We start from the raw sequence: 27637 nt of genomic DNA on the forward strand, positions 1-27637 counted from the left end.
GGTCATAATCATCATCCCCGGAGCTCCTCCAGCCGCCGGAATCTGCAACCGGAGCGTGGTACCTCCGGTTACCGCCGCGACCTGACCGCCGCCGTGAACTGTCTCATGAGGCGGTATTTCCTCGGGGATTCACCGGTTTCGGATACCAGTCTTGTTGGGCTGGGGGTTCGGTCCAGAGGTGCGCGGGAACTTATTGCATTAATTACGGCCCTTCGGTAGCCCGCAGCTTCAAGCACGCGACTCAAGAACCAGCTTCGATAGGCGAGGAACGAGAATGCGCCAAATCCGGATCCGAAGCGCCCGTTCGCGTCTGTAAAACGCGGTAAAACATTAATTTAGCCTACATGACGTCAGCACCACAGGCATTCACTCAGAGCACCTGGTCCTTCTCCCTTCCCTCTCCCCCCCCCTTCCCAGCACTCCCCTTCCCGGGAGAGGGAGAGGGAGAGGAAGGGAGGGAGGGAAGGAGACACAGGGGTGGTTCCACTTCGTCAATATTTCATGTTGAAAAACAAGAATCTCTCGTAATCTCTAAATGCTCCGGGTGTGTAAATCCCCCAAATCCCCAGTTATCACCCGATATTACCACCTCAACCACTGCAAACCTCTAAAGTAATCCCAATTGATACTCTTCCCCATGGCAATAAAAACATTAGAAAAATCCCACTTACCAAAATCCCCCTAATCGCCAACCAGCCTCGGGAGCTGAGCAGCTTCAGCGCGGCAGAGATTTCATAGTGGAAGATAAATATGGGAAAGGGAATATGGGAAAGGATAACTGGAATGGGGGTGATGCAAAATAGGGACGCAAATGGGTACAAAAATGAGGAAATATGGAGAAAATTGTTTAGGGGAAAAACATATTGTCGAGTGATTTATTGTGGGGTTGTATTTCCCTGTGAACAGTGGGCCAAGTGAGGGGTATATAGAGATGGGTGTGGACCCACCTCCCCGCCCCTAGTGGACCCACCTCCCCCACCCTGGTGGACCCACCTCCCCGCCCTGGTGGACCCACCTCCCCGCCCTGGTGGACCCACCTCCCCGCCCCTGGTGGACCCACCTCCCCCACCCTGGTGGACCCACCTCCCCGCCCCTGGTGGACCCACCTCCCCGCCCCTGGTGGACCCACCTCCCCGCCCTGGTGGACCCACCTCCCCCACCCTGGTGGACCCACCTCCCCGCCCTGGTGGACCCACCTCCCCGCCCCTGGTGGACCCACCTCCCCGCCCTGGTGGACCCACCTCCCCCACCCTGGTGGACCCACCTCCCCGCCCCTGGTGGACCCACCTCCCCGCCCCTGGCGGACCCACCTCCCCGCCCTGGTGGACCCACCTCCCCGCCCCTGGTGGACGCACCTCCCCGCCCCTGGCGGACCCACCTCCCCGCCCTGGTGGACCCACCTCCCCGCCCCTGGTGGACCCACCTCCCCGCCCCTGGTGGACCCACCTCCCCGCCCCTGGTGGACCCACCTCCCCGCCCTGGCGGACCCACCTCCCCGCCCCTGGTGGACCCACCTCCCCGCCCCTGGTGGACCCACCTCCCCGCCCCTGGCAGACCCACCTCCCCGCCCTGGTGGACCCACCTCCCCGCCCCTGGCAGACCCACCTCCCCGCCCTGGCGGACCCACCTCCCCGCCCCTGGCGGACCCACCTCCCCGCCCCTGGCGGACCCACCTCCCCGCCCCTGGTGGACCCACCTCCCCGCCCCTGGTGGACCCACCTCCCCGCCCCTGGTGGACCCACCTCCCCGCCCCTGGCAGACCCACCTCCCCGCCCCTGGTGGACCCACCTCCCCGCCCTGGCGGACCCACCTCCCCGCCCCTGGCGGACCCACCTCCCCGCCCCTGGTGGACCCACCTCCCCGCCCCTGGTGGACCCACCTCCCCGCCCCTGGCGGACCCACCTCCCCGCCCCTGGTGGACCCACCTCCCCGCCCCTGGCGGACCCACCTCCCCGCCCCTGGTGGACCCACCTCCCCGCCCCTGGTGGACCCACCTCCCCGCCCCTGGTGGACCCACCTCCCCGCCCCTGGTGGACCCACCTCCCCGCCCCTGGCGGACCCACCTTCCCGCCCTGGCGGACGCCGGTCAAGGGATTACGAATATTTTGTGTAGGATTTTTGGTAAATTTTTGTACTGACCCTGAAGGTCTATACACAATATACTGTAAATGTAAATAAATAATTTTTGGGTGGCGTTTTTTACATAGAATTTTGTGCGTTACTTTTATTATCACCATTTGATAACTTATGAAAATAATTGTATTAGTAATGCCATTAAATACAATTATTAATTGTATCTTGTTTAATTAACAACTACATTTATTTTAACCTGATTGCTTAAGTTTAAAGAAAGCCTCTAAATGTTGTGTGTGTATATATATATATATATATATATATATATATATATATATATATATATATATATATATATATATATATATATATATATATATATATATGACGCAGAATTCCTTATACTTATATATATCTATAATTCTATTTCTGTATCTATAATTCTAGGTCGCCTCACAGCTGTCATTTGCGATACGGGTTTGTTTAGTGCGGAAGAATGCGGAAAATTGGTTTAAATTGGCGATTAAATAGGATAACCTTATTTTGGTGAGGGAGGGAGGGGGGGGGGGAAAGGTACTAATTAGGACTACTGGGATAATTGGGCGGTTGTGATTTAGAGTTAGAGAGGAACGCGATCGTTACTGTGTGAGAGATTTCAATGCTCCCGCAGAGAGAAATCTTTATTGATACAATGTGTTCTTGTGTGTGTCTCTCTCTCTCTCTCTCTCTCTCTCTCTCTCTCTCTCTCTCTCTCTCTCTCTCCGTCTGTCTGTCTGTCTCTCTCTCTCTTTCTCTCTCTCTCTCTCTCTCTCTCTCTCTCTCTCTCTCTCTCTCTCTCTCTCTCTCTCTCTCTCTCCGTCTGTCTGTCTGTCTCTCTCTTTCTCTCTCTCTCTCTCTCTCTCTCTCTCTCTCTCTCTCTCTCTCTCTCTCTCTCTCTCTCTCTCTCTCTCTCTCTCTCTCTCTCTCCCTCTCTCTTTATCTTACATTTGAGATAGAGAGAAAGAGAGATTTAGACCCAAGAACTATATATCTCTCTCTCACTCTTTCTAATGCCTTCATTATAATGCCTTCATTATAATGCCTTCATTATAATGCCTTCATTATAATGCCTTCATTATAAATTCATTATAGAGGTGAAAGAGCTTTTCCTAAGGAAGATGTCTCGAATTGCTTTTAAATTATTTTTTTTTAGAAATGTTACAATTCAAACTAGGGTAATAGAATGGGAATGAGTAATAACGGGATAAATCCACAAGGGCCGTGACGAGGATTCGAACCTGCGTCCGAGAGCATCCCAGACGCTACCTTAATCGACTGAGCTACGACATGGTAAAAGGAGTTGAAACTGAAGTTCTACTGAACTTACTGGATCCTGCAGCCTCTCCGAGACACAAACCAGGGTTTTACACAACTCCCCCCCATGCTGCAGGATCCAGTAAGTTCAGTAGAACTTTCGGTTTCAACTCTTTTTACGCTCAGTCGATTAAGGCAGCGTCTGAGATGCTCTCGGACGCAGGTTCGAATCCTCGTCACGGCCCTTGTGGATTTGTTCATTGGATGCATCACCCAATTGAGATTTCTGTGTGTTCCACTTGGAATAGAACAGACGCCAGAACGAAAGTGGTGAATGGAATTGGGGGGAGGGCGATAGATAGATAAATAAAGTGGTTGTATAGGGTTCAGGTTGATGTGGGTGGAGCCTGGTGGTGGTACTTAGCTATCACAACTTGTCTATTAGTGCCTACCAGCCCTCTTGTATCTCCCGTGTGTTATAATAAGTTTTTCTCAAACGTTCGATTTCTTTGTCGATTCTGGTCTTAAAATTAGTTATGGAGGTGGCTTTTACAACTTCTTCTTTCAATACATTCCACTTATTGGCTTCCCGTACATTTCTTGGACTCATTTGCGTCCCCAGCTTCGACTTATCCTCTTTGAATTGAAAGTAAGGCAAGACATGGCTTTGTTCACCTTGTCTGTTCCTGCCTGTATCTTCTACGTCGTGATCATATCCTCTCTGTTTATTCTTTCATTTGGGGTTGTGAGATCTAGCTCCATTAACCTATCCTTGTATCTCAACTCTCTTAATTCTGGTACCAATCTTGTTCCTAACCTCTTTACTTGTTTAAATTTGGGGTTTATGCATCACAGGGTGCGGATTCCAGGCCGGTGCTGCTTATTCCAGTATTGGTCTAACAAGGGCTGTATGGCTTCCTTTGATGCAGCTTTGATTTAGATTCCTAAATGCCGTTCTAATGCTCGTCAGCTCGTCCCATATGCCGCTGATGACATCCTGCTTGTGTGTGCCACTGGTGTTAGTGCTGGAATTATATCCACTCCCAAATTCTTTTCCATATTCGACTCCAATAGCTGCCTTTCCCTTATGGTGTAAATTCCCCTGTCCCACTCCCTTCCCCTGGTGTCCTTACTCCCTTTCCAATTCTTGTTACCTTACAATTGAGGTAACTGGGGTAGGGATTTTTATCGGAGCGTTGGTAGTGGTAATTGCTAGAGTAGGGGTGGTAATGGTGGTGAGGATTGTGGTAGTTTTTCAAAGTGATGGAAGACTAATAGTAATAATGGTTGTTGTGGTGGCTGGTAGTCGAGGCTTGTGGTGGAAGTGTCAACCACAGCAATGGCTGTAGGAGGCTGAAATACCCATATATATAAATAGAAGTTTTACGAATATAATTGAAAATATTTTGTTTCGAACCAGGTTTTGAAGGTTAGGTTAGGTTAGGTTAGTAGTCAAAGGGCTTTTAGGTGGCTTAATATTTTGAATCAATCAATCAATCAATCTATATTTATCAATCAATCCCCGGCCGACGCCCAGACACACTTCAAGATGTTATCTTGAGGTTATCGTGAGATGATTTCGGGGCTTAGCGTCCCCGCGGCCCGGTCCTCGACCAGGCCTCCATTTTCTTTCACATCCCCAGGAAGCAGCCCGTAGCGGCTGTCTAACTCCCAGGTACCTATTTACTGCTAGGTGAACAGGAGCATCAGGGTCAAAGAACCTCTGCTTATATGTTTCCGCCTCCACCGGGGATCGAACCCGGAACCTCAGGCCTACGAATCCCAAGCGACTTTGTTTACATCAATTCAATAGTTTAATAACCTCTTGAATTTTCGAACCTGGCCTTCGGAGCTCAAACTGTTCAGGGAATAGAAACGCCATAATTAAGGAAAGATGTACAGGTTTCGTAAGGGAACATTTATAGGCTTGAGGTCTGTCTGTCTGCCAACGTTCAGAAAGACCTTCTGAAAGAAATAATTTATTACTAATTGTTAATTGCAGTTTATTTATGAATTTAATACAATAAAAAAAATATTTTTATTATAATTGCATGTAATGAACCGTCCCCCATCATTCATCATTATTTTTATTGATCTCTTTAATTAATATTCGACTTTTTTTTGGTAATTATTTATCCTTGAGGTGATTTTCCTGCTTTTTTGTTTGTTTGTTTTTATTTCATAGTGATATAAAAACTGCAATTAACAAATAAATAAACTGCAATTAACAAATAAATAAACTGCAATTAACAATTAGTAATAAATTATTTCTTTCAGAAGGTCTTTCTAAACGTTGGCAGACAGACAGACCTCAAGCCTATAAATGTTCCCTTACGAAACCTGTACATCTTTCCTTAATTATGGCGTTTCTATTCCCTGAACAGTTTGAGCTCCGAAGGCCAGGTTCGAAAATTACTCTATTGTTCTTACTCTAGTGTTCCTCGTGTCGTGGAGGAAGACAACTCCCTCAAGACTTTACTACACACTTTACTCTGGCTTTTTTACTATAACTTCGCTATTTAATGTGGCTTTTTTTACTACAAACTTCGCTATTTAATGTGGCTTTTTTTACTACAAACTTCGCTATTTAATGTGGCTTTTTTTACTACAAACTTCGCTATTTAATGTGGCTTTTTACTATAACTTCACTATTTAATGTGGCTTTTTTTACTATAAACTTCACTATTTAATGTGGATTTTTACTATAACTTCACTATTTAATGTGGCTTTTTTTACTATAAACTTCGCTATTTAATGTGGCTTTTTTTACTATAAACTTCACTATTTAATGTGGATTTTTACTATAAACTTCACTATTTAATGTGGCTTTTTACTATAACTTCACTATTTAATGTTTTTTACCATAAACTTCACTATTTAATGTTTTTTTTTTACCATAAACTTCACTATTTAATGTTTTTTTTTACCATAAACTTCACTATTTAGTGTGGCTTAAAAAAAAAAGGCGTTCGTAAGGAACTCAAGAGTATCCAGTGCATACTAAATAATCTTATTACCCTCTTATCAAAAGCAGGCACCAAGATACAATGGTTATATAGACTTTCATTGGACCTACTACACAGTGGGCTTGAGTTCGAATCTAGCTGTGGATGAGCGAATGTTTTTTTTTTTTTTAATTCGGTTACTTCAATTTCCAGATTGTTTCACTCGGTTGTTGCTGGCGTATGTGGGTTCATGGAGGTCTTTTCAGGCCAGAGTCTTCAGACCAGGTCTTCAAACTGTGAGTAATGTGTATTTTTTCGATATAAAACCGTGTTCCTACTCATTCAGGTATACAATGTATTTTGTATAATGCTTCTTTGAATCTATTGTGTATTTCGATGCAAATTTATTGACTAATATATTCATTAACAAGTCCCATTTTTAATATTAATGGCTAATTTGCTACTTTATTTCGTGTGTATGTCGGAAGTCTCTTAAGTATGTTGCTCTCTCAAGTTTGTATTCAGGTACACAGCTTTACCGACGTCTTAGTTCAAGCTTGGGGTCAAGATTTGGGTCTTAGTTCAAGCTTGGGGTCAAGCTTGAAGTCAAACTTGGGGTCTTAGTTCAAGCTTGGGGTCTTAGTTCAAGCTTGGGGTCAAACTTGGGGTCTTAGTTCAAGCTTGGAGTCAAGCTTGGGGTCTTAGTTCAAACTTGGGGTCAAGCTTGGGGTCTTAGTTCAAGCTTGGGGTCTTAGTTCAAGCTTGGGGTCAAGCTTGGGGTCTTAGTTCAAGCTTGGGGTCAAGCTTGAAGTCAAACTTGGGGTCTTAGTTCAAGCTTGGGGTCTTAGTTCAAGCTTGGGGTCAAACTTGGGGTTTTAGTTCAAGCTTGGGGTCAAGCTTGGGGTCTTAGTTCAAGCTTGGGGTCAAGCTTGGGGTCTTAGTTCAAGCTTGGGGTCAAGCTTGGGGTCTTAGTTCAAGCTTGGGGGTCTCTGGTAGGGGTCTTAGTTCAAGCTTGGGGTCAAGGTTGGGGTCTTAGTTCAAGCTTGGGGTCTTAGTTCAAGCTTGGGGTCAAGCTTGGAGTCTTAGTTCAAGCTTGGGGTCAAGCTTGGAGTCTTAGTTCAAGCTTGGGGTCAAGCTTGGAGTCTTAGTTCAAGCTTGGGGTCAAGCTTGGAGTCTTAGTTCAAGCTTGGGGTCAAGCTTGGAGTCTTAGTTCAAGCATGGGGTCAAGCTTGGGGTCTTAGTTCAAGCTTGGGGTCAAGCTTGGGGTCTCTGATAGCATTGTTTCTTGGACTCATTTCCAGCTTCCAGTTGTGTCCCCTTGGCCTACTTTTTTCAATTTATTAAGGAAGTCCTTGTCTAGTTGGTTTATGGCATTATCTTGTATGATGTGATCATATCCCCTCTCCCTCTTTTCTAGGGTTGTGGGATCTACTTTTTTTAACTTATCCGCGCAGCTTAGGTCTGATAATACAATTGTGTTCTATGCTTCACAAGTTAAGGCTTGTTCTGGTATTGGCCTCACGTAAGCTGTATAAACTGCCTGATACAAAAGAGAGTTCTTATTACTACGGGTTTTAAAATATAACGCCAACAGTGAGTTCTTTCACTTTTCAATTTCTTCCCATCTCCTTTCTCCAGGTTATTTACCTTGTACATGTTGGGGGTTGAACTCTAACAACCATTTGTTGTCCCCTCTCCTTGAGTGTCGTCGAGGTCTTCCTCTAACTCTCTGCAGTTCTCAGTCCTCGTTAATTTTGCGTCATAGGGAAAGATTGACACGAACACCCCTAATCATTCCTCTGAGATCGTTCACGTCACTTAGGACCAGCTATTGTCCTAGGAACAAGCTTTGTCGACCCCCCTTTCCCATATTTGTCACCCCCCCCCTGGTTTTTCACTTCACTGTGACCCTTTGTTTTCTGTCCGGCAGGTATTCCCTGAACGGGTTCTGAGAGGTCTTGACAATAGCCGCCGGAAGAGAGGAAGAGAAATGCCAAAACGTCGCAAAACCTGATGACTTTGATATTGCAAATGCAACCATATTCTACATGCACAGAGAGATCACATTCGTGCCCTGCATCAATGAAGAATTCCGTGGGAGCCGCGGAAGAGGATTCGAACCGGCACACATGAGGTTCAAGAACACCCCCCCGATACTTCCACGTCAAATCTGCTAAAAATACAGCTATTGGACTAAAAGAAAAAGGTATGAAACCAAGCAACCCACCCAACCCATTGAGGCCAATGGGGGTCAATGCTGACTTAACTGGTCGATAGATTAATGGATTGATCGATTCCGTCGCAAATGCGACGTATAAAGTCGGTGCTAGAGCTAACTATACCTTTATTGACGTGTTTCTGAAGCGTCAGGCATTGGCCCGTTATGGCACGCACGCACGTACGCACGAACTAAAGAACGCACGCACATCCACAAATTCATACCAACATGCTCGCACTAATATATATTATATATATAACTTTCTCTACCCAAAGTCGAGAGTCAGTAGATTTAACAACCGTTGGTTAGAAAGGCGGCTGGGGCCCAGGAGCTAAAGCAGCTCCATCTTGCAGGCACAAGTAGGGTCATACACCCACACACTCTCCCCCTAAGAGACCTGGTAATGACTCCACCAACATATAATTGGCCAATATTTTTCTAACAGCTTTTCGAGTATTGACCTCGATTTAGGGGGTGGGGGGGGGGGGTGGGGGGAGGAGCCATGAGGGCGTGAGAACGCGTCCCAGTCCCAGGGATAGTCGTCCCAGCCCCAGGGATAGTCGTCCCAGATCAGGGATAGTCGTCCCAGCCCTAGGGATAGTCCCAGCCCCAGGGATAGTCGTCCAAGCCCCAGGGATAGTCGTCCCAGCCCCAAGGATAGTCGTCCCAACCGCAGGGATGGTCGTGCAACCCCAGGGATAGTCGTCCCAGCCCCAGGGATGGTCGTCCCAGCCCCATAGATAGTCCTCCCAGCCCCAGGGATAGTCGTCCCAGCTCAGGGATAGTCGTCCCAGCCCCAGGGATAGCCGTCCCAGCCCCAGGGATAGTCGTCCCAGCCCCAGGGATAGCCGTCCCAGCCCCAGGGATAGTCGTCCCAGCCCCAGGGATAGTCGTCCCAGCCCCAGGGATAGTCGTCCCAGTCCCAGCGATAGTCGTCCCAGCCCCAGGAATATTCGTCCCAGCCCCAGGGACAGTCGTCCCAGCCCCAGGGATAGTCGTTCCAGTCCCAGCGATAGTCGTCCCAGCCCCAGGAATATTCGTCCCAGCCCCAGGGACAGTCGTCCCAGCCCCAGGGATAGTCGTCCCAGCTCAGAGATAGTAGTCCCAGCTCAGGGATAGTCGTCCCAGCTCAGGGATAGTCGTCCCAGCTCAGGGATAGTCGTCCTAGCTCAGGGATAGTCGTCCCAGCCCCAGGGATAGTCGTCCCAGCTCAGGGATAGTCGTCCCAGCTCAGGGATAGTCGTCCCAGCCCCAGGGATAGTCGTCCTAGCTCAGGGATGGTCGTCCCAGCCCCAGGGATAGTTGTCCCAGCCCTAGGGATAGTCGTCCCAGCTCAGGGATAGTCGTCCCAGCCCCAGGGATAATCGTCCCAGCCCCAGGGATAGTCGTCCCAGCCCCAGGGATAGTCTTCCCAGCCCCAGGGATAGTCGTTCCAGCCCCAGCGATAGTCGTTCAAACCCAAGGGATAGCCGTCCCAGCAAAGGGATACTTCCCTGTGGCCGTGGACACTCCCTCTGTGATCGTGGACACTCTCCTGTGGCCGTGGACACTCCCTCTGTGATCGTGGACACTCCCCTGTGGCCGTGGACACTCCCTCTGTGATCGTGGACACTCCCCTGTGGCCGTGGACACTCCCTCTGTGATCGTGGACACTCCCCTGTGGCCGTGGACACTCCCTCTGTGATCGTGGACACTCCCCTGTGGCCGTGGACACTCCCCTGTGGCCGTGGACACTCCCTCTGTGATCGTGGACACTCCCCTGTGGCCGTGGACACTCCCCTGTGTTCGTGGACACCTCCCTTTGGCCATGGACACTCCACTGTGGCCGTGGACACTTCCCTGTGATCATGGACACCATGTGGCTGTGGACACCCCTGTGGCCGTGCACACCCACTCAGGGGCCGAGGACACCCCCCTCAGTGGCCGTGGACACTCCCATGTGGCCGTGGACACTTCCCTGTTGCCGTGGACTCTCCGCTGTGGCCGTGGACACTTCCCTGTTGCCGTGGACACCCCCTGTGGCCGTGGACACCCCCTCAGTGGCCGACGACACCCCCCTCTGTGGCCGTGGACACTCCCATGTGGCCGTGGAATCTTCCCTGTGGCCGTGGACACTCTTCTGTGGCCGTAGACACTCGTCTTTTGAAAATTGAAAGGGGGATTTGAGCAAAAAATGACCCATCGCCGTTTTCAGTAATTGGCATATTTTCGGTATAAAAAGTAGTAATTTGAAAATGAAAATAGGTGCAGAGAGTCAGAATTCGGTTCAAAAATCACGCTCAGGAGTCAAATTTCCGACATTTTAGATAATTTGAAAACTGCAGGGGGGTTTGGGCAAAATATGACCCATCGCTGTTTTCAGTAATTGGCATATTTTCGGAATAAAAAGTCGAAATTTGAAAATGAAAATAGGTGCAGAGAGTCAGAATTCGGCTAAAAAATCACACTCAGGAGTCAAATTTCCGACATTTCAGATATTTTGAAAACTGCAGGGGGGTTTGGGCAAAATATGACCCATCGCCGTTTTCAGTAATACGCATATTTTTGGTATAAAAAGTCGAAATTTGAAAATGAAAATAGGTGCAGAGAGTCAGAATTCGGCTCAAAAATCACGCTCAGGAGTCAAATGTTCGACATATCAGATATTTTGAAAACTGCAGGGGGGGTTTGGGCAAAATATGACCCATCGATGTTTTCAGTAATTGGCATATTTTCGGTATAAAAAGTAGTAATTTGAAAATGAAAATAGGTGCAGAGAGTCAGAATTCGGCTTAAAAATCACGCTCAGGAGTCATATTTCCGACATATCAGATATTTTGAAAACTGCAGGGGGGGTTTGGGCAAAATATGACCCATCGATGTTTTCAGTAATTGGCATATTTTCGGTATAAAAAGTAGTAATTTGAAAATGAAAATAGGTGCAGAGAGTCAGAATTCGGCTTAAAAATCACGCTCAGGAGTCATATTTCCGACATATCAGATATTTTGAAATTTGCAGGGGGGGTTTGGGCAAAATATGATCCATCGCCGTTTTCAGTAATTGGCATATTTTCGGTATTAAAAGTAGTAATTTGAAAATGAAAATAGGTGCAGAGAGTCAGAATTCAGCTCAAAATTCACGCTCAGGAGTCAAATTTCCGACATTTCAGATATTTTGAAAACTGCAGGGGGGTTTGGGCAAAATATGACCCATCGCCCTTTTCAGTAATTGGCATATTTTCAGTAAAAAAAATCGTAATTTGGAAACGAAAATAGGTGCAGAGAGTCAGAATTCGGCTCAAAAATCACGCTCAGGAGTCAAATTTCCGATATATCACATATTTTGAAAACTGCAGGGGGGTTTGGGCAAAATATGACCCATCGCCGTTTTCAGTAATTGGCATATTTTCGGTATAAAAAGTCGAAATTTGAAAATGAAAATAGGTGCAGAGAGTCAGAATTCGGCTCAAAAATCACATTCAGGAGTCAAATTTCCGACATTTCAGATATTTTGAAAACTGCAGGGGGGTTTGGGCAAAATATGACCCATCGCGCTTTTCAGAAATTGGCATATTTTTGGTATAAAAAGTAGTAATTTGAAAGCGAAAATAGGTGTAGAGAGTCAGAATTCGGCTCAAAAATCACGCTCAGGAGTAAAATTTCCGACATTTCAGATATTTTGAAAACTGCAGGGGGGTTTGGGCAAAATATGACCCATCGCCCTTTTCAGTAATATGCATATTTTTGGTATAAAAAGTAGTAATTTGAAAGCGAAAATAGGTGCAGAGAGTCAGAATTCGGTTCAAAAATCACGCTCAGGAGTCAAATTTTCGACTTTTTAGATAATTTTAAAACTGGTGGGGGTTTGGGCAAAATATGACCCATCGCCGTTTTCAGTAATTTGCATATCTTGGTATAAAAAGTCGTAATTTGAAAATGAAAATAGGTGCAGAGAGTCAGAATTCGGTTCAAAAATCACGCTCAGGAGTCAAATTTTCGACTTTTTAGATAATTTTAAAACTGGTGGGGGTTTGGGCAAAATATGACCCAACGCCGTTTTCAGTAATTTGCATATCTTGGTATAAAAAGTCGTAATTTGAAAATGAAAATAGGTGCAGAGAGTCAGAATTCGGCTCAAAAATCACGCTCAGGAGTCAAATTTCCGATATATCACATATTTTGAAAACTGCAGGAGGCTTTGGACAAAATATGACCCATCGCCCTTTTCAGTAATTGGCATATTTTCGGTATAAAAAGTAGTAATTTGAAAATGAAAATAGGTGCAGAGAGTCATAATTTGGCTCAAAATTCACACTCAGGAGTCAAATTTCCGACATTTCAGATATTTTGAAAACTGCAGGGGGGTTTGGGCTAAATATGACCCATCGCCGTTTTCAGTAATTGGCATATTTTCGGTATAAAAAGTCGAAATTTGAAAATGAAAATAGGTGCAGAGATTCAGAATTCTGCTCAAAAATCACGCTCAGGAGTCAAATTTCCGACATTTCAGATATTTTAAAAACTGCAGGGGGATTTGAGCAAAATATGACCCATCGCCGTTTTCGTGGACACTCCCCTATGGCCGTGGACACTCCCTTGAAGCCGTAGACACTCCTCTATGGCCATGGACACCCCCCTGTGGCCGTGGACACTCCCCTGTGGCCGTGGACACTCCCTTGAAGCCGCAGACACTCCTCTATGGCCATGGACACCCCCCTGTGGCCGTGGACACTCCCTTGTGGCCGTGGACACCCCCTCTTTGGCCGTGGACACCCTTCCTGTGACCGTGTACACCCTTCCTGTGACCGTGGACACTCCCCTGTGGCCGTGGACACTCGTCTGTGGCCGTGGACACTCCCCTGTGGCCGTGGACACTCCCCTGTGGCCGTGGACACTCCCCTGTGGCAGTGGACACCCCCCTGTGGCCGTGGACACCCCCCTGTGGCCGTGGACACTCCACTGTGGCCGTGGACACCCCCTCTTTGGCCGTTGACACCCCCTGTGGCTGTGGACATCCCCTCTTTGGCCGTGGACACTCCCCTGTGGCCGTGGACATCCCCCTGTGGCCGTGGACAGTACTCTGTGGCCGTGGACACCCCCTCTATGACCGTGGACACCCCCTCTGTGGCCATGGACACCTCTTCTATGGCCGTAGGCACCCTCTCGATGGCCGTGGACACCCCCTCTATGGCCGTGGACACCCACTCTTTGGCCGTGGACACTCCCCTATGGCCGTGGACACCCCCCTGTGGCCGTGGACACCCCCCTGTGGCCGTTGACACTCCCCTGTGGCCATGGACAGCGCCCTGTGGCCGTGGACACCCCCTCTGTGGCCGTGGACACCCCCTCTGTGGCCGTGGGCACCCCCTCTATGGCCGTGGACACCCTCTCTATGGCCGTGGACACCCCCTCTTTGGCCGTGGACACTCCCCTATGGCCGTGGACACCCCCTGTGGCCGTGGACACCCCCCTGTGGCCGTTGACACTCCCCTGTGGCCATGGACATCGCACTGTGGCCGTAGACACTCCCCTGTGGCCGTGGACACCCCCCTGTGGCCGTGGACACTCCACTGTGGCCGTGGACACCCCCTCTTTGGCCGTGGACACTCCCCTGTGGACGTGGACACCCTCTCTTTGGCCGTGGAGTCTCCACTGTGGCCGTGGACACTCGTCTGTGGCCATGGACACTCTCCTGTGACCATGGACACTCCACTGTGGCCGTGGACACCCCCTCTTTGGCCGTGGACACTCGTCTGTGGCCGTGGACATTCCCCTGTGGCCGTGGACACTCCCCTGTGTCCGTGGACACCCCCCTGTGGCCGTGGACACCCCCCTGTGGTGTGGACACCCCCCTGTGGCCGTGGACACCCCCCTGTGGCCGTGGACACCCCCCTGTGGCCGTGGACACCCCCTCTTTGGCCGTAGATACTCCACTGTGGCCGTGGACACTCCACTGTCGCCGTGGACACCCCCTCTTTGGCCGTGCACACGCCCTGTGGCCGTGGACACCCCCCTGTGGCCGTGGGCAGTACTCTGTGGCCGTGGACACCCCCTCTGTGGCCGTTGACACCCCCTCTGTGGCCGTGGACACCCCCTCTTTGGCCGTGGACACTCCACTGTGGCCGTGGACACCCCCTCTTTGGCCGTGGACACTCCCCTATGGCCGTGGACACCCCCTGTGGCCGTGGACACCCCTTGTGGCCGTTGACACCCCCCTGTGGCCGTGGACACCCCCTCTATGACCGTGGACACCCCCCTCTGTGGCCATGGACACCCCCTCTGTTGCCGTGGGCACCCCCTCTATGGCCGTGGACACCCCCTCTATGGCCGTGGACACCCCCTCTTTGGCCGTGGACACTCCCCTATGGCCGTGGACACCCCCCTGTGGCCGTTGACACTCCCCTGTGGCCATGGATACCTCCCTGTGGCCGTAGACACTCCCCTGTGGCCGTGGACACCCCCCTATGGCCGTGGACACCCCACTGTGGCCGTGGACAGCCCCTCCTTGGCCGTGGACACTCGTCTGTGGCCGTGGACACTCGTCTGTGGCCGTGGACACTCCCCTGTGGCCGTGGACACTCCCCTGTATCCGTGGACACCCCTCTGTGGCCGTGGACATCCCCCTGTGGCCGTGGACACCCCCCTGTTGCCGTGGACAGCCCCCTATGGCCGTGGACACCCCGTCTTTGGCCTTGGACACTCCACTGTGGCCGTGGACACTCCACTGTGGCCGTGGACACTCCACTGTGACCGTGGACACTCCACTGTGGCCGTGGACACCCCCTCCTTGGCCGTGGACACTCCCTTGTGGCCGTGGACACCCCCTCTTTGGCCGTGGACACCCTTCCTGTGACCGTGTACACCCTTCCTGTGACCGTGGACACTCCCCTGTGGCCGTGGACACTCGTCTGTGGCCGTGGACACTCCCCTGTGGCCGTGGACACTCCCCTGTGGCCGTGGACACTCCCCTGTGGCAGTGGACACCCCCCTGTGGCCGTGGACACCCCCCTGTGGCCGTGGACACTCCACTGTGGCCGTGGACACCCCCTCTTTGGCCGTTGACACCCCCTGTGGCTGTGGACATCCCCTCTTTGGCCGTGGACACTCCCCTGTGGCCGTGGACATCCCCCTGTGGCCGTGGACAGTACTCTGTGGCCGTGGACACCCCCTCTATGACCGTGGACACCCCCTCTGTGGCCATGGACACCTCTTCTATGGCCGTAGGCACCCTCTCGATGGCCGTGGACACCCCCTCTATGGCCGTGGACACCCACTCTTTGGCCGTGGACACTCCCCTATGGCCGTGGACACCCCCCTGTGGCCGTGGACACCCCCCTGTGGCCGTTGACACTCCCCTGTGGCCATGGACAGCGCCCTGTGGCCGTGGACACCCCCTCTGTGGCCGTGGACACCCCCTCTGTGGCCGTGGGCACCCCCTCTATGGCCGTGGACACCCCCTCTATGGCCGTGGACACCCCCTCTTTGGCCGTGGACACTCCCCTATGGCCGTGGACACCCCCTGTGGCCGTGGACACCCCCCTGTGGCCATGGACATCGCACTGTGGCCGTAGACACTCCCCTGTGGCCGTGGACACCCCCCTGTGGCCGTGGACACTCCACTGTGGCCGTGGACACCCCCTCTTTGGCCGTGGACACTCCCCTGTGGACGTGGACACCCTCTCTTTGGCCGTGGAGTCTCCACTGTGGCCGTGGACACTCGTCTGTGGCCATGGACACTCTCCTGTGACCATGGACACTCCACTGTGGCCGTGGACACCCCCTCTTTGGCCGTGGACACTCGTCTGTGGCCGTGGACATTCCCCTGTGGCCGTGGACACTCCCCTGTGTCCGTGGACACCCCCCTGTGGCCGTGGACACCCCCCTGTGGTGTGGACACCCCCCTGTGGCCGTGGACACCCCCCTGTGGCCGTGGACACCCCCCTGTGGCCGTGGACACCCCCTCTTTGGCCGTAGATACTCCACTGTGGCCGTGGACACTCCACTGTGGCCGTGGACACCCCCTCTTTGGCCGTGCACACGCCCTGTGGCCGTGGACACCCCCCTGTGGCCGTGGGCAGTACTCTGTGGCCGTGGACACCCCCTCTGTGGCCGTTGACACCCCCTCTGTGGCCGTGGACACCCCCTCTTTGGCCGTGGACACTCCACTGTGGCCGTGGACACCCCCTCTTTGGCCGTGGACACTCCCCTATGGCCGTGGACACCCCCTGTGGCCGTGGACACCCCTTGTGGCCGTTGACACCCCCCTGTGGCCGTGGACACCCCCTCTATGACCGTGGACACCCCCCTCTGTGGCCATGGACACCCCCTCTGTTGCCGTGGGCACCCCCTCTATGGCCGTGGACACCCCCTCTATGGCCGTGGACACCCCCTCTTTGGCCGTGGACACTCCCCTATGGCCGTGGACACCCCCCTGTGGCCGTTGACACTCCCCTGTGGCCATGGATACCTCCCTGTGGCCGTAGACACTCCCCTGTGGCCGTGGACACCCCCCTATGGCCGTGGACACCCCACTGTGGCCGTGGACAGCCCCTCCTTGGCCGTGGACACTCGTCTGTGGCCGTGGACACTCGTCTGTGGCCGTGGACACTCCCCTGTGGCCGTGGACACTCCCCTGTATCCGTGGACACCCCTCTGTGGCCGTGGACATCCCCCTGTGGCCGTGGACACCCCCCTGTTGCCGTGGACAGCCCCCTATGGCCGTGGACACCCCGTCTTTGGCCTTGGACACTCCACTGTGGCCGTGGACACTCCACTGTGGCCGTGGACACTCCACTGTGACCGTGGACACTCCACTGTGGCCGTGGACACCCCCTCCTTGGCCGTGGACACTCCCTATGGCTGTGGACACCCCCTCTTTGGCCGTGGACACTCCCCTGTGGCCGTGGACACCCCCCTGTGGCCGTGGACAGTACTCTGTGGCCGTGGACACCCCCTCTATGACCGTGGACACCCCCTCTGTGGCCGTGGACACCCCCTCTGTGGCCGTGGGCACCCCCTCTGTGGCCGTGGGCACCCCCTCTGTGGCCATGGACACTCTTCTGTGGCCGTAGACACTCACCTTTTGAAAACTGCAGGGGGATTTGAGCAAAAAATGACCCATCGCCGTTTTCAGTAATTGGCATATTTTCAGTATAAAACGTCGAAATTTGAAAATGAAAATAGGTGCAGAGAGTCAGAATTCGGGTCAAAAATCACGCTCAGGAGTCATATTTCCGACACTTTAAATTATTTGAAAACTGCAGGGGGGTTTGGGCAAAATATGACCCATCGCCGTTTTCAGTAATTGGCATATTTTCAGTATAAAACGTCGAAATTTGAAAATGAAAATAGGTGCAGAGAGTCAGAATTTAGCTATAAAATCACGCTCAGGAGTCAAATTTCCGACATTTCAGATATTTTGAAAACTGCAGGGGGGTTTGGGCAAAATATGACCCATCGCCGTTTTCGTGGACACTCCCCTATGGCCGTGGACACCCCCTGTGGCCGTGGACACCCCCCTGTGGCCGTTGACACCCCCTCTTTGGCCGTGGACACTCCCCTATGGCCATGGACACCCCCTGTGGCCGTGGACACCCCCCTGTGGCCGTTGACACTCCACTGTGGCCGTGGACACTCCCCTATTGCCATGGACACCGCCCTGTGGCCGTAGACACTCCACTGTAGCCGTGGCACCCCCCTGTGGCCGTGGACACCCCCATGTGGCCGTGGACACCCCCCTGTGGCCGTGGACACCCCCCTGTGGCCGTGCCCCCCCTGAGGCCGTGGACACCCCCTATAGCCGTGGACACCCCCTGTGGCCTTGGACACTCCACTGTGGCCGTGGACACCCCCTGTGGCCGTGGACAGTACTCTGTGGCCGTGGACACCCCCTCTTTGGCCGTGGACACTCCCCTGTGGCCGTGGACACTCCCCTGTGGCAGTGGACACCCCCCTGTGGCCGTGGACACCCCCTGTGGCCGTGGACACCCCCCCTGTGGCCGTGGACACTCCCCTGTGGATGTGGACACTCCACTGTGGCCGTGAACACTCACCTGTGGCCGTGGACACCCCCTATGGCCGTGGACACCCCCTCTTTGGCCGTGGACACTCCGCTGTGGCCGTGGGCATTCCACTGTGGCCGTGGACACCCCCTCATTGGCCGTGGACATCCCCTGTGGCCGTGGACACTCCCCTGTGGATGTGGACACTCCACTGTGGCCGTGGACACCCCCTCATTGGCCGTGGACACTCCCCTGTGGCCGTGGACACTCCCCTGTGGATGTGGACACTCCACTGTGGCCGTGAACACTCCCCTGTGGATGTGGACACACTCTCTTTGGCCGTGGACACTCGTCTGTGGCCATGGACACTCCCTTGTGGCCGTGGACACTCCTCTGTGGCCGTGGACACCCCCTCTTTGGCCGTAGACACTCGTCTGTGGCCGTGGACACTCCCCTGTGGTCGTGGACACTCCCCTGTGTCCGTGGACACCCCTCTGTGGCCGTGGACACCCCCCTGTGGCCGTGGACACCCCCCTATTGCCGTGGACAGCCCCCTATGGCCGTGGACACCCCCTCTTTGGCCTTGGACACTCCACTGTGGCCGTGGACACTCCACTGTGGCCGTGGACACCCCCTCCTTGGCCGTGGACACTCCCTATGGCTGTGGACACTCCCTCTTTGGCCGTGGACACTCCCCTGTGGCCGTGGACACCCCCATGTGGCCGTGGACAGTACTCTGTGGTCGTGGACACCCCCTCTATGACCGTGGACACCCCCTCTGTGGCCGTGGACACCCCCTCTGTGGCCGTGGGCACCCCCTCTGTGGCCGTGGACACTCTTCTGTGGACGTAGACACTCACCTTTTGAAAACTGCAGGGGGATTTGAGCAAAAAATGACCCATCGCCGTTTTCAGTAATTGGCATATTTTCGGTATAAAAAGTATTAATTTGAAAATGTAAATAGGTGCAGAGAGTCAGAATTCGGCTCTAAAATCACGCTCAGGAGTCAAATTTTCGACATTTCAGATATTTTGAAAACTGCAGGGTTGTTTGGGCAAAATATGACCCATCGCCGTTTTGAAAATGAAAATAGGTGCAGAGAGTCAGAATTCCGCTCAAAAATCACGCTTAGAAGTAAAATATCCCACATTTCAGATATTTTGAAAACTGCGTGGGGGGGGGGGGCAAAATATGACCCATCTCCGTTTTCAGTAATTGGCATATTTTCGGTATAAAACGTCGAAATTTGAATTTGAAAATAGGTTCAGAGAGTCAGAATTTAGCTAAAAAATCACGCTCAGGACTCAAATTTCCGACATTTCAGATATTTTAAAAACGGCAGGGGGGTTTGGGCAAAATATGACCCATCGCCGTTTTCGTGGACACTCCCCTGTGGCCTTGGACACTCCCTTGAAGCCGTAGACACTCCTCTATGGCCATGGACACCCCCCTGTGGCCGTGGACACTCCCCTTTGGCCGTGGACACTCCCCTGTGGCCGTGGACACTCCCCTGTGGCCGTGGTCACCCCCTTTTTGGCCGTGGACAGTCCCCTGTGGTCGTGGATACTCCCCTGTGGACGTGGACACCCTCTCTTTGGCCGTGGAGTCTCCACTGTGGCCGTGGACACCCCCATGTGGCCGTGGACACCCCCATGTGGCCGTGGACACCCCCCTATGGCCGTGGACACCCCCTCTTTGGCCGTGGACACTCCACTGTGGCCGTGGACACTCTACTGTGGCCGTGGACACCCCCTCTTTGGCCGTGGACACTCCACTGTGGCCGTGGACACTCCCCTGTGGCCGTGGACACTCCCCTGTGGCCGTGGTCACCCCCTCTTTGGCCGTGGACACTCCACTGTGGCCGTGGACACACTACTGTGGCCGTGGACACCCCCTCTTTGGCCGTGGACACCCCCTGTTGCTGTGGACACCCCCTCTTTGGCCGTGGACACTCCCCTGTGGCCGTGGACACTCCCTTGAAGCCGTAGACACTCCTCTATGGCCATGGACACTCCCCTGTGGCCGTGGACACTCCCCTGTGGCCGTGGACACTCCCCTGTGGCCGTGGACACCCCCTCTTTGGCCGTGGACAGTCCACTGTGGCCGTGGACACCCCCCTCTTTGGCCGTGGACACTCCCCTCTTTGGCCGTGGACACTCCACTGTGGCCGTGGACACTCTACTGTGGCCGTGGACACCCCCTCTTTGGCCGTGGACACCCCCTGTTGCTGTGGACACCCCCTCTTTGGCCGTGGACACTCCCCTGTGGCCGTGGACACTCCCTTGAAGCCGTAGACACTCCTCTATGGCCATGGACACTCCCCTGTGGCCGTGGACACTCCCCTGTGGCCGTGGACACTCCCCTGTGGCCGTGGACACCCCCTTTTTGGCCGTGGACAGTCCACTGTGGCCGTGGACACCCCCCTCTTTGGCCGTGGACACTCCCCTATGGCCGTGGACACCCCCTGTGGCCATGGACACCGCCCTGTGGCCGTAGACACTCCCCTGTGGCCGTGGACACCCCCCTGTGTCCGTGGACACCCCCTGTGTCCGTGGACGCCCCCCTGTGGCCGTGAACACCGCCTCTTTGGCCGTGGACACTCCCCTGTGGACGTGGACACCCTCTCTTTGGCCGTGGAGTCTCCACTGTTGCCGTGCTCACTCGTCTGTGGCCATGGACACTCCCTTGTGGCCGTGGACACTCCACTGTGGCCGTGGACACCCCCTCTTTGGCCGTGGACACTCGTCTGTGGCCGTAGACACTCCCCTGTGGCCGTGGACACCCCCCTGTGGCCGTGGAAACCCCCCTGTGGCCGTGGACACCCTCCTGTGGCCGTGGACACCCCCCTGTGGCCGTGGACACCCTTCTGTGGCCGTGGACACCCCCTGTGGCCGTGGACACCCCCCTGTGGCCGTGGACACCCCCCTGTGGCCGTGGACACCCGCCTGTGGCCGTGGACACCCCCCTATGGCCGTGGACACCCCCTCTTTGGCCGTGGACACTCCACTGTGGCCGTGGACACCCCACTGTTGCTGTGGACACCCCCTGTTGCCGTGGACACCCCCTCTTTGGCCGTGGACACTCCACTGTGGCCGTGGACACTCCCCTGTGGCCGTGGACACCCCCCTGTGGCTGTGGACAGTACTCTGTGGCCGTGGACACCCCTCTATGACCGTGGACACCCCCTCTGTGGCCATGGACACCTCCTCTATGGCCGTGGGCACCCCCTCTATGGCCGTGGACACCCCCTCTATGGCCGTGGACACCCCCTCTATGGCCGTGGACACCCTCTCTTTGGCCTTGGACACTCCCCTATGGCCGTGGTCACCCCCTCTGTGGCCGTGGGCACCCCCTCTATGGCCGTGGACACCCCCTCTATGGCCGTGGACACCCCTCTATGACCGTGGACACCCCCTCTGTGGCCATGGACGACACCTCTATGGCCGTGGGCACCCCCTCTATGGCCGTGGACACCCCCTCTATGGCCGTGGACACCCCCTCTATGGCCGTGGACACCCCCTCTTTGGCCGTGGACACTCCCCTATGGCCGTGGAGACCCCCTGTGGCCGTGGACACCCCCCTGTGGCCGTTGACATTCCCCTGTGGCCGTGGACACTCCACTGTGGCCGTGAACACCCCCTCTTTGGCCGTGGACACTCCCCTGTGGTCCTGGACACTCCCCTGTGGACGTGGACACCCTCTCTTTGGCCGTGGACACTCCACTGTGGCCGTGGACACCCCCTCTTTGGCCGTGGACACTCGTCTGTGGCCGTTCACACTCACCTGTGGCCATGGACACCCCCTGTGGCCGTGGACACTCCACTGTGGCCGTGAACACCCCCTCTTTGGCCGTGGACACCCCCTCTTTGGCCGTGGACACCCTCTCTTTGGCCGTGGACACTCCACTGTGGCCGTGGACACCCCCTCTTTGGCCGTGGACACTCGTCTGTGGCCGTGGACACTCCCCTGTGGCCGTGGACACCCCCCTGTGGCCGTGGACACCCCCCTGTGGCCGTGGACACCCCCCTGTGGCCATGGACACCCCCCTGTGGCCGTGGACACCCCCCTGTGGCCGTTGACACCCCCCTATGGCCGTGGACACCCCCTCTTTGGCCGTGGACACTCCACTGTGGCCGTGGACACCCCCTCTTAGGCCGTGGACACCCCGCTGTTGCTGTGGACACCCCCTGTGGCCGTGGACACCCCCCTATGGCCGTGGACACTCCACTGTGGCCGTGGACACTCCACTGTGGCCGTGGACACTCCACTGTGGCTGTCAATTGTCAATTTAATCAATTGGTTGTAGACCCAGGAAAGGGTGCATTTGTTAATTTAGGGGCGACGACGACTGTGGGACTAGGAAGGGGTAGAGCTTGAGGGCAAGGTGCCTTTAGGGTTGGAGTCTAGACTTCACCTTCAAGGATGCAAGAGCCAAAGATTTTAGAGTGTCAACTGGGAGTGCAAAGAGGGGGAGAGTGATCTAACACAAAGCGACAACATCGGCTGAGGAGAGCAGTGGAAAGGTAATGTCTGCGAGATTCACAGCACAACGGGTAGTCCATCAGTAATTATAAGGTGTTTTCCAGATTCCTTTATAAATTGTTAGCAAAGATTTATAGGTCAATAACAAATACATATTGTAGATTATGATTTAAAATTTACCACACTAATTTGTGAAAGGCAGAATAAGAGAATATTACAAATGACCAAAATAACATAAATTTCAAGATATTTGTGATTTTAAAACACTGTACATAGGTTTGGACATAATGTATATACATGTTTTTATGTATTATCTGTTTTACAGTTTTTCCCAGTAAACATCTGCACCTTATGACAGCCTCTGACAATGTTGAAATTATGGCTTGCATTGTTACTGTATTCAAAGTATATTAGCCTTGATTAGGACTGACGAAGAGCACTTAAGACTTTAATTAGTTTCTAAACCAAATTTCAGCATATCATTTTAAAAGAATTAAAACTGCAAGTCTCTCTAAATTGTTAAGGAATATTCTTATCTAAGGAAATCTTAACACACAGTGCCAATCAAAAATACTGGCTTCTTTTCTTGTGTTTCTATTAAAAATAATCAGTCTGACATTGCTAATATAGTATTAAAATGGCGAAAATTACTATAGGCTGTATGTAGACCACGGGACGAGTTCCTGAATCCATTATTTATGAATCTCGAAAGCTTTTAACCGCTGTTTTGATTTATAATATACTGATTAAAGTAAATCAGTATATTACTTATTACATTAAATTATAATATTACTGATTAAAAGTAACTAACGGGATGTAAAACATTGGAGCGCAAACTAGCACAGCAGGAGAAATTGAAGTTGAAATAAGTTTATTGAGGTAAAATACACACAAAGGGATGAGGTAGCTCAAGCTATTCTCACCCCGTTCAGTACATCGTGTTAATACATACATAGATACACATCACAAGCAATAAACGCATTACCGAACATTCTGAGAGATAAACATATACATTAACTAGCACAGCACGAGGATATGGTCGTTAAGCACTGTGACGTCACCAATGACGTTGGGCAAGGTCAGGAGCGGCCGGCGCCGCCTCAGTGTCGGGCTGACAGCCAGTAGACGTAGTTCCTTAGGCTGTGTCCCACTTCTTACATCATTTGCAGCTACACCGGTCATCAGGTAAGGTTACAGTGGACTTTATTGCTCAATGTATTAACTCATATAAGGTGTCGATATTTAATTATGGTGTGACCTGGTTGTTGGCGTAGCGTAATGTGGACTCTGTTATCTGTGATGCCTTCAGAGGGACGGTGATATTTGGGTGGCGTATGATAGAATTGGTTGAAGTTATTTACATGGAAACGTAGTTGACGTATCCTAACAATAGTATTAATAATTAGCCTCGTATAAGATTTAGCCGTACAGCATTAAGTGGCTAGTCCACAATTTTTTGTTAAATCTGCATTAGAGCGGGCAAAAACGTCTAAATATCTGGGCAGTACGTAAGGTATTTAAGTACGTGGCCCGTTTAAAATGCAATAGAGTAATGAGTAAAGGATGAGGGTGTAAAGGATAAAAATTACTACAGAATTTTGGGATTTGTAGCTCAAAACTTTAGAGCCAGCTGTCGCAATATTTAAATTTTTAAATGGCTAGTAGGTACTGTAAGGCACGGAATGTACAGCTTATTCCTGTGGCGTAGCGTTGGTAGTAGTTGGTGGCAGTTTATGGGTGTCTACTGTGGCTTAATGGTCTGAGGGTATTTTCACAGCCCCCCCCCACCCCCCTCCAGGCTCGCAGAACTAGGCTGTTTCGATGACTTTATGCTTTTAAAACTTAATGGTATTAAACCCAATTTTTTTTTTTTTAACAGGTGGGTGTGGATTTCTGTAAAGTAATTCACGGAACCAATTTCATCTGAATTACTTTGGTTAAGACCGGGTATTTGGTAAGTTATGCAAGTTTGAATTTCTTCAGTCTTGATATCTGTAGTGTCCATTGCAGCGGGTAAACAAATTTTCAGGTTCAGTAGTTCTAATAGTTTGTAGTAAAAAGTAGAAATTGAAAATTATACTTTGGTATTGTATTAAATCTCGGCCCTTCCCCCCCCCCCCCACCCCCACTACTTGGGCGATTTTCTTAGTTCATGTGGTTTCTTCAGTAGTGCGAAAAATTTATTTTGAAGCTTTCAGTAAAGTTAATGTATTCAGTGGGGCCGTAATTAGTAAACGTAGAAATCTGCGTGTCTGGGATCGCATTGTTTTCCCAGACGGTAAATTTTTTAAGTAATTGTTGGCATGTTGGTAATTTACGGGCTACTAGTGGACATGCCACGTCTTGGGTCGTAATGTTAATCAGTCATGGTATCGGTAGTCACTAGAATGCGTGGTAATATTGTTTGGAATGGCAACTTAAAAGCTATTAGGATGAATGTATTAAACAAATTAAGAATTTAAAATTTATTGAATAAGGTTTAGTACTAAAGTTTGTACCCTGGTGTTGCCCTATATATCAAAGATTACAAAGGCAAGAGGTATAAAATGTTATACAGAGAAATTATAATTTGTTGAACAAAAATAACCTTTAAGACTTTCATAAATTTATTTGATACCTTATAAAACATTGTAATGGTATAAATAACTTAATGTTTTGTTTTTCTAGGGTCTGGCTCGACAATGGCCACGAGTCTTCTTGAGAAACTTAAAGTGAACGGAGGACTAGTCAGGCACACAAGGCACGGAACTAGTTCTGGCGTGACGTAGCTGCAAGTCTCGATAGAGGTGGTTGGACGGTGTTGAACACGGGGCGGCTGGCAACGTTGCAGGAATATCTGAAAGAAAAGGCAAGTTGTTAAAACGTTGTTAATATTTATCATTAGCAGGAAACTGTTGGAAAGGATATTCTGCAGAATTATAGAAAGAGCATCTGTGGGACATTAGAAACGGTTAGTATTAACTAGTTTACTTGTCCTAATTATGAGACTTGGGTTTAGGAGGCAGTAAAAATGCCAGTTAAAATATAGAAATTAATGGAATAGGCTACCATAATTAGTAGGGAAATATCGATAGATGAGCTTTGAAGCGGCATGATTCCAAGATAGTGTGAAGGATGAATGGTAGTGTTCATGACGTTGTAATTGGGAGGACCTAATAGTGATCGGTGAAAATAGTTTAGGGCATTATGAATAGTTAGCAGGGGGGGGGGGATGACGAACTGTGGAAGGCGTTGCTTCTGCACCACTAGAATTTGCCACTAGAAATATTGAACGTTGAGAGTTTGCAAAAATACTGCAGTTTCTTACTGGTTAGTGTAAATGTTAGGAAGAATGAAGGAATGTACATATTCTTCAGTTGACTATAACGGTAAGTGTTTAGCAGTTTTAATGTCAAATGGTATAAATTGGTATTCGATGAAGTATGGTTGACGGGCCATTTTGTTAGTGAAAACGTGTAAAAGTAATATAAAGGGAGGAAACGTGACTACTAACGATAACTTTCAGAACATCGTAGATTTGTGGTAGAATGGTGGTTAGAGAATAGTTTGTAGTAGGAAATAGTTTGGTGTGTAGCAACACTTCCAACACTCTAGCTAGTGTTGGAAGGACAAGTAGAGAAACGTGAATATTGAAATTAATGGAAACATTTCAACTTTACAGACGCAGTATAGAAAATGGATGAAGACGGGTGGCTGTAGCAGTAAGAAGGCCGGTGAAGCATAGACTGCAAAATTGGGAAGCAAGATGCAAAATAAAGGAAAGTTGTAAATCTGTGTATTGTGTACTTTGAAACTGTTAGAACTATAGAATCTGTTCCCTCTTATGTTTAATATCTGGTGTATGGTGTTATGACTATTGTTCGGCTTGTTTTCTGTATTAACAATGTGGTTCCGATAAATGTTAGTATTGGAATAAATATCCCTTAATTATAGACTTTAATGTTTACAGCTGTTTGTGTATTCTTTAACGGCTGGCTATGCACAGTTTATATATCTACAATGCCATGTTTATTGTTGTAACATTGTCTAGGCCCAGTGTATGTGACAGTGGCTAGAATTTGAAGGTTTGTTAATAAAGTGTTATTGGATATGAAGTGTGTGAACTGTCCCAAATGGCTTTAGTACTCTTGATGGAAGTTTGACACGGTAACACTTCGTGGTTAATGTTGTTAGAAGGGTTGTTCCTGAGGGTTTTAAGTAGACTGATCGCCTTGTTCCTTAAAGAGCATTTTGGCCCGGTTTGGTGCCTTTTGATAATTCCCTTACCTTAAGAGCATTTTGGTGAAACAGGCTGTACTGAATGAAGGCAATTGGTTTATAGGGAATATTTTTGTCAATTGTAATCCTCACCTAGGTGGTGTTAAATACTTATTATCAATAGATGCAACCTTGTGGAATATGATAAATATGAACAACATGAACCAGTGTTTTATTTTAACGACGCGTTTTTCTAACGTAGTTACATTTTTCTTAGGTCAGTTGTATATAAGCTTTCTAACCATATATATTGCTGTTTACTTGGTTAAAAATTCATCGTATTCGTCTGTTTCTTGTCAAGTGTTGGTGCTTTTAATGTCGGTGTTTCTCTTTACTAGTGTCCCTTGGTGTGTGGTATAGTAGGGGTTTGATAATGGTAGTGGCATCAG

At 51.1% G+C, this 27637-nt stretch overlaps 1 long non-coding RNA gene across 4 annotated transcripts; it reads left to right on the forward strand.

The window, feature by feature from the left end:
* Nucleotides 1–6521: 6521 nt before the first annotated feature.
* On the forward strand, nt 6522–27412 carry LOC123771661 (uncharacterized). 4 transcript variants are annotated; one of them, XR_011224668.1, is made up of 6 exons: nt 6522–6607; nt 8242–8517; nt 24013–24176; nt 24871–24945; nt 25659–25839; nt 26653–27412. It is a non-coding gene; the product is annotated as an uncharacterized lncRNA (long non-coding RNA). The 4 variants fall into 4 exon arrangements; XR_011224669.1 differs by having other exon boundaries at nt 24018–24176; XR_011224671.1 differs by lacking the exon at nt 24871–24945.
* Nucleotides 27413–27637: the final 225 nt, after the last annotated feature.

Source organism: Procambarus clarkii, chromosome 75 (assembly GCF_040958095.1).
Source record: "Procambarus clarkii isolate CNS0578487 chromosome 75, FALCON_Pclarkii_2.0, whole genome shotgun sequence".
Lineage (NCBI taxonomy): Eukaryota > Metazoa > Arthropoda > Malacostraca > Decapoda > Cambaridae > Procambarus > Procambarus clarkii.